This window comes from Grammomys surdaster, unplaced genomic scaffold (assembly GCF_004785775.1).
Source record: "Grammomys surdaster isolate TR1022 unplaced genomic scaffold, NIH_TR_1.0 185, whole genome shotgun sequence".
Classification (NCBI taxonomy): Eukaryota; Metazoa; Chordata; class Mammalia; order Rodentia; family Muridae; genus Grammomys; species Grammomys surdaster.
This window is the reverse complement of record NW_021604630.1, coordinates 10428178-10436385: the sequence shown is the minus strand read 5'-3', so window position 1 is coordinate 10436385 and position 8208 is coordinate 10428178. Positions and strand designations below refer to the sequence as shown.

Below are 8208 nucleotides of genomic sequence, written 5' to 3'. Positions count from 1 at the left end.
TCTTTCTTTCTTTCTTTCTTTCTTTCTTTCTTTCTTTCTTTCTTTCTGTCTCTCTCTTTCTTTCTTTCTTTTTTTAAATATTATTTATTTAATGTAAATGAGTACACTGTAGCTGTCTTCAGATACACAAGAAGAGGGCATCAGATCCCATTACAGATGGTTGTGAGCCACCATGTGGTTGCTGGGAATTGAACTCAGGACCTCTGGAAGAGCAGTCAGTGCTCTTAACCGCTGAGCCATCTCTCCAGCCCTTGGCTTTCTTTTCTACTTACCTATTTTGTGACCTTGAAAATGTCAAGTCTCTAAGCCTCAGCTTTTTACATTAAAAAAAAATGAAAGTATTGCATCCCTACCCTCACAGCTGCCTGGTTTCTAATCTCCTCACCCTATCAAAGTGTAGACACTAGGAACCATGGGAGGTGGAAGACAAGAGGGCTCCCATGTTGAGGCTAGCCTGGACAAACCCACAAAAGCCTATCTCAAACTGAACAGTAAGAGACAATGGGAGGAGAGATAGGTACCATATCCATGTCCCTGGCGTAGCTGAAGCTCTGTCTTCATTGTTTGGACAGGGAAAGGGCCCAGCTGAATCAAGAAGTAGTCTCAGAGTGAGGCAACAGTCACAGAGAAGGATCCAAGGACAAGAGGCTGAGCCGGCACCCCCCATTACCCTCAAGAAGTCACAGCTCCTCGTCCAGAGCATCACTGTACTTCTAGGCAGCTGGTTGGCCAACCTCAGTTTTAATACATATGTAGCTTGCTATCCTTACATAATTTGGTGCTGGGGCATCACTCTATTTATATACAGAATCCAAGGTTTTCAAAAGAACTTAATTACAACAAATTCCATTGAGATGTAATCTGGGGAAAACACGGGCCTGTCTGCATTGCATAATGAGATGGAGGCTGCTGGTGTGCACACCTCACTCCAGGCTCAGAACCAGCAGTATCAGATCCCTTTTCCTCTAGCCCTCCCCAGCCCTCCACCCACCACCACCACCACCACCCACCCACCCACCCCCTACCCCTACCCTGGACACTTGCTTTCTCCATAACAGCAGGAACTCTGGCCCAGTTCACCTCCCTAACCGTTTGCCCTCTAACTTCCATATCTCCCCGGGCCCCCAGCAGCCCTGTACGTAGGCTGAGTTTTCCTACATGCTATGTTCTTAAACTGTCAGCTGCCAGGCTTCTAATACTAATGCTGTTAAAATAGACGGCATTAGGGATGTGCTAGCTATGGCTTTGCCCATTTCCGGACTTCATCTTGCTCACTCTGGCCTGTTTCCACACTGCAAATGTTGCTGTATATTGTGCAAATTCATCCCCGTGTATGCCTGTCATAGGGATGGTACGCCTCTCACCCTACCCTGGAGGAACAACCAGAAAGGTTGAATTTGAGCGGAAATGGACCCTGCCTGGGTCCACTTTGAATCTTAGTTTCCTCATTATAACAACAACAACAACAACAACAACAACAGGAGATTAAACCATCCCCACTGGTCCTTCCTTCGGTAAGAAAAAGTCTGGTCCCAAGATAGCAATGGCAATGCACTATCACAGTGGAAGTTGAAGCTGGGCCCAGTGGCTCTTCTCCGTGATGCCTCTGTGCCTCGAGTATCTGGCGACTGTTTTATTGATCGGCATTCCCAGAGGTCTGAAAGCCCCATCCACAGGAATGGGCAAAAAAGAAGTGACAATCATGCTCTATTTTTTAAAAAAGAAACCCAGTGCTTCAGAACCCAGACACTTGACTGTGCACCAGGGTATCTTAGATAAGATGTAATCTGCTAGAAATTCAATTATCTAGTAAGAAAAGGACATTATTGTCCCCTAGACGTAGTGGCCACAGATGGATCCAGCTATACCGTGTGAGTCTAGAAGGCCAGATGGGAAGAGAGGGGATGTAAGAGTCACTGTGAACAGATACATCTCAGGAGTCTCCAAGGTCAGCATCCGCCATGGCTGCACTTGTGTGTGCTAGATGACCAGAGTTCGAAAGTGACGTAATTCTATTTCACACGGTACCTGCATGCAGCTTCCGTCCCCACTCCATGCTGTGTGGATATGCAGTCACAACGAGGTTTACTTGATTAATTACCCATTAATTAACTCGTGTTAATGAGTACATGTCAGCATCTACTGGGTTCCAGGCACCAGAGCTATGAAAATGAAGGTGACCTGCCACGCTTTGTCGTAAGGCACCTACCTACCTATCAGCGAGTGGGAAAAGAGATCCCCAAGAGGAAAGCTCAGGCTAAGTGAAACACATGCCACATCTGGAGTTGTGCTCTCTAACCGAGGAAGGAAAGCATAACGTCCCAAACTGTTGAGTGATACAGACCCAGTAATACAACCAGATCCTAAAAACATGTGTCAAGGGCAGAGGCATGTTGCAGGTATTGATTAAGGATGGAGATGGTTGAGGGGAATATCAATTAAAGGCCTTATGTGAAAGCGTCCCTTAAACCATGATTAGAAATAAGGTGGTGGTCGGGAGTTCTCAAAAAGACTCTTGTCTCAAACTGTCACATCCAGGCAAAGAGCCTCTGTGCTAAACACAGCTGAGGAGTCCCGAACCTGATGCGCAGGTTGAACTATTTAAATGTCTCACACAATTCATTCATAAACAATTTTAATATTTTTCATAGCATAGCGTTTTTATGTTTGTTTGTTTGTTTGTTGTGGATCAAACACAGCAGAGTTTATTACTCCAATGATTTGCACAGCAGAGTTGCAAGTCTAAGGGTGGCTGCCTGCCTTCCTGAAGGAACTTAAACCACCTCCCCTTCTGGGGGAACTCCACTTGGCCATGGACCCCATAAACCTCTGAACGCATTTATTTAGACTTTTGGACATCTTCGAGTTTCCCTCTGAAAATGTTAAGAACCGTGTCCTGCCCACCCCAGGGCCTGCCAATCCAGCCTGCAGAGAGCGATTCCCACTGCCTTGTAATTCCGAAATAAACAGAATTGGTGGCAAGTGTGAGTGCTAAGTGATGTCCGGGTGGCCCCAGCAACCTCCAGAGGGGCACTGTGGGCACAATCTCAAGGTGTCTTCTGATGGGTGCAGCGTGTGGCAGTACCAGGCTGCCTTAAGTTCATCCAGGAAGTTGTCCAGCGCTGGGATGCCTTCCTTCAGGCCTTTGGGCTATCAGGTCTCAGCTACCACTTGGGTGGGGCAGCTGCTGTTGTCAAAGGAGTCCCCAGGCAAGATCTGCCAGTGGTCAAACATGCACTGGGGGAAGGCCTGGCCACCAGTGTTGGATCGAAGTTTGGCAGTGAAGCCAAAGGACTCATTGACAGGCAGGTACACCTTGACCATGAACATGGGGGTACCAGCCACCTGGGACTCCTCAAATACATTGCCATGCTTCCTGTTCAGGACACCGTAGATGGCACCCACCACTTGCTCAGGACACTGGATCTACACCAGATTGATAGGTTCCATGAGGCGGGGCTGTGCGGTCAGCACAGTGGCATAGAGGCAGTGACGTGCTGTGGGGATGATCTGGCCACCTTCCTGGTGGATGGGATCAGCATGCAGGGTCACATCATGGACATCAAATTGCACACCATGAATGTTCTCCTCACAAAGAGTGCCCTCCTTCCTAGTCCACTGGGAGCCGGCCACCACTATCCTTGATCTCATTCAGGTACTGCACACCCTTGGTGATATCAGTGAGAATGTTTGGGGCCAGTGCCGTCAGGGCTGAAGCACCAGATCATGCAAGCTTCAGCAACATCCCACTCACACTTTTCAGCCAGGTAGCGGGCACGGGTTTTGAGCTCCTGGCAGGCAGACACCTCACTCTTATCGATGTCCTCTGCCAGGCCATCAGGGAAGGGCCTGGCCTTCATGTATAGCCGGTTGTGCTTGTTTGGGGACTTGGACAGACATAGCACATTGGACTCCTCACTGACTATCTCGTGGTATGACACAACAGGGTCAGATTTCTTGATGGGGATGCAGTCACGATCCTCTTCCAGGTCCTTAAGGCAGATCTCCAAGCGCACCTCACCAATGCCAGCAATGATGTGCTCTCCAGACTCCTCAAGGATGGACTGCACCATAGCATCAGACTTAACCAGCCGCTTCAGCTCCTCCACCAGCTTGGGCAGGTCAGCTGGGTTCTTGACCTCCACTGCCAGCCCTGATGACAGGGCTGATGCTGAACTTCATCACACACATATTGGGAGTGTGCTCAAGGGTGGTGATGGTCCCGGTCTTCACAAGGAACTGGTCCATTCCAACCAGCCCCACAATGTTCCCACAGCACACATCTTCAATCAGCCCATCATCAGAATGCTTCTCTAGATAGGCTTCAGGTACAGGTCCTCTTTCTTCTCAGACGTGTAGTTGGGGCCCATAATCCGGACCTACAAGCCTGTGGACACCACCCCAGAGAGCAGTCTACCAAAGGCATAGAAGCGGCCTTTGTCAGAGGTTGGTACCATCTTGGAAATGTACATCATAAGGGGGCCTTTGGGGGCTCATCGTCAGGTGACCTGTCGTACAGCAGCTCACAACAGTACTTCTGTGCAGTGACAGGATGGCAAGTGGATGGTGATCATCTGGAGCAGGGCGTCCCCCACGGGCAGCCAGCAGCGCATCACAGCCTTGAGCAATGGTTTGCCCTCCTTGTCCTTATCCTCGCTGTCCGGCTTGATGTCCAGCTATTCAGTCAGCTTGGCTGTCTCCTTCCTGAAGTTCGCTATGGCATCGAACACCTTGAAGACGGGGTCCAAGACGAGCTGGCAGAAGGTTTGAGAACGTTTCTTCCCATCTGGGTTATTGGCTGACTTGCTGAACTTGCCATTGGCTGAGTCAAAGTGCCAGTCTCCCCATAGCTTCATCAAGTCCCCAACTTTCTTGGCACGGTCAGCTGCCCCCAGCTGGCCCTCACCCTTGGCTGCAAACTTAGCCATGTACATCTCTGCAAACTACTTTAGAGTGAAGGCCCAGGCATGCAGGCCAGAACCAAAGCCCAGGACAGGGTCAATCCTGACATTGCCCAAGGGCCCACTCTCACCCTAACCATAGGTAGAGATGATGACGTTGACATTCTCCACAATGTGCTGGAAGGTCTGGTAGAGCTCCTCAGCCTCCAGCAGGGGCTGGTCCATCTTATTCATCATCAGCACAGGTTTGATGTGCTCAGCAATAGCCTGTTCACACCACTGTTTCTGTCAGCACACATACCAGACACACAGTCCACCACCACCAGAGCTCCATCTGTGACATGCAAGGCAGCTGTCACCTCTGAAGAGAAGTCCATGTGGCCTGGAGAGCCAATGAGGTTGATGAGGAAGCCCGAGCCATCCTTGCTCTGCTTAAAGAAGTTCAGGTCGTTTGCAGAGAGCTCATAGAAGAGGGAGATGGCAGTGGGCTTGATTGTGATGCAGTGTTCCTGTTCATCCTTACGCGTGTCAGTGAAGCGTGTCTCCCCGCTCGAGCAGAGGCGAGGATGCCCGCCTTGCCATAGTCCACATGAGCAATGGGTGACATGTTCTGGATGTTAGCTTTCCTGTCCATGATGGCATGGATCTGATCTACTGTGATGTCCACCACAGTGGCAGATGGCGACAGATTCCCAGAGTCAGAGGTGAACAGGTAGGTGCTCCGATGATGGCCGCAGCTGCAAGGGAAGAGCGCAGCATAGTATTTTTATAGCTCAATAACAACTCCATGAGTAGGGAATTGATAGGAAGAGGAGGGAAGCTGAGAGGGAAGGTAGAGAGGGGGCAGGAAAGTCTGGAGCTCAGAGGCTTTAGGTAAGTGGGCTACAGGCCCATTCCCTGAGAGGGCAGGGTTACTTGGCCTGGTGGCATACGATTCTAAACTGACCTACTCAAGAAGCTGAGGCTGGAGGATTGAAAATTCAAGGCCAGCCTAGGCTACAGAGTAAATACGGAACCATCTTGGGCAATTTAGCAAAAAAATTTCCCTCAAATATAAAGAGGGGTGGGGAGTACATGACTCGGTACCAGTGTGCTTTCTCAGCATGAACGAGACCCTATCACTTCAAAAACATAAGGGGTCCAGCTCAGGCCCTGGTGGAGTCCGCTGCTCCTCCCAGCTGGTCACAATGACGTGAAAATGGAAGGATCGTTAGCTGAGCAGAAGAGGACTCACACTAACCCCCAGGGGATGCAGAACAAATGTCAAAGGAAATTCGGGAAGAGGGACATTCAGTGTTGTGACCTGCTTCAAAGGGCTAAGCTGTTAGGCCAGGATATCTCCCCTACCTACCAGCATACCTAAGAGGGAAAGCTTTCTGAGCAGGCTTAGAGTAGGGCCAATCATAGTCCAGGGAGAAGATTTCTATTGGAGGGTGCTGGGATTCCACAAGAAACCTTCCTATTCTGGGGGATCCCGGAGCCTGCTCAGCAGGAGGTGGGACAGGATACTCTTTTATGTATCGCCCCTCTACTAGAAGGTGTGCTCCCACTGTCCTCCACCGCAGCCATACTGTTGCTCGGAAGGCTGCCCGTTGTCTCCTGGGCCACAGAATAGCAAGCACTTTCTGCCCACAAAGAAACGTGATTTACAGGCCACATTCTCTTTAATCCACAAGAAAAAGGCAGGATGATGAGTCTGTGGGCAGAAATCCAACGTTACAAGGATTTCAACGGATGCAAATTGTTTCCTGGATAAAGGCTAATGACAGCTAATAGGCCGGTGCCTGGGGGCTAGGCAGATGACCTAGCACGAGCTTCCTAGTTCTGTCGGCCAAAATCGCAACGTCCATTTGCTATTTTCATCCTCCTCCCATGTTATTGGCACTATGGCCACAGTTTCACCCTCCTCCTCCTCCTCCTCCTCCTCCTCCTCCTCCTCCTCCTCCTCCTCCTCGTCCACCTCCACCTCCTCACAAAGGACGTGGGCACGCTATTTTACAAAGCAATACAAAAGCACGCCCCTTCCCTCCAAGCTACTGGGAAATGAGTCAGCACATGCCTGAGCTTCCTAGCCTGCCTGATTGGTCACGTGAGTGCGTGCGTGCGTGTGCGTACTTGCGTGCGTGCATGCCCAATTTGGTTTGTTCGAAATGGAGTTGCTTTGAGTGTATGAACTGGTTATCCACTGAGTAATGGTGAATCACTGCTGCATGTTTTACCTAGGCCTCAGACAGGGAGCTGGCTCCCGTTGTTGCTTTTTTTGGGGGGTCATCTAAATCCATCAGAGGATTGCGCAGCCCTAACCCCTGCACTGAAGATGAAGAGCAAGATCAGCTGTGCACGTAAAGACTGCCAAGCATCAAAAAGGTGTTTCTGAGAGCTGACATTTTCTATGACCTCGGAGGGGGTGTTCCGAGGATATAGAAAAGACGCTAAAAATCCTTGTTTGACAAAGCAGGCTTGCGACATGGCAGCAGAACACCACAGCCACACTGTCTTGGGCTAACTTAAGCTTTGTGTTTTTCCCCATTATTCTGTTGTTGCTCTCCCCAGATGCTCGCCCACCCCCAGCCCTGCATATCTCAAGCCTGTCTCTCATTAACCTGCACAGCATACCTTTCTTGGGCTTCCTGACTCAATTTCCCCAGCATCATTCAGTCTGAGTCATAGGTTTTAATCACAAAGGCATTATGAAGTTTGCTTCTATTTCTATTCCTTCCGCTACGCTGTGACCATCTCAGAAGTAATGGGTTCTCGCCCATCTTTCTACCTGCTGTTACCCACAGAGAGCTTAATGAATACTTTCTGTATAAATAAGGAGCGGTGAGGGACCAAAGGGAGAAGGAGAAATGGAAAAGGGGAAGGGAGGGAGAAAGCAAAGAAACAGGGAGGGCTTAGCTTTTAGCTTAGCAAGATAATTGCAGAAACCGTGTGATACAGGCTGGCTCGTACAGGGAGAGAGCAAAGAGCAATTAACATTTTAATCTTCCTTGAATACTATTGATAAGGTTCTACACATGTGATTGACAAGGAAACCACAAAAGACTTGCTAAGAGACTCAAAAAATGGGTTTTGAATGGAGTGATCTTGTTGCAGATAATAAGCTGTTTGCTGGCCCAGCTGCCTGCCTGCTTTAAGGTGTTGTCTTCTCCCTGCTAGTTTTAGTGAATCTAGGTAGAAAGAAAATGGCCGAGCTGCTTACCTTTCCCATCCCCTCCCCGAGGGGAGTAGGAAGACTTCCCCAGCAAAAGGCTTCTGAAGGATGCTGACAGGATTTCAAGAAGAGGCCACCTCACCACTGTCCCCA

The 8208-nt window shown here is 49.6% G+C and overlaps 1 pseudogene; it reads right to left on the bottom strand.

Annotated features, from left to right (window-relative positions):
- Window positions 1–2991: 2991 nt before the first annotated feature.
- On the bottom strand, window positions 2992–7370 carry LOC114621812 (annotated as a pseudogene).
- Window positions 7371–8208: the final 838 nt, after the last annotated feature.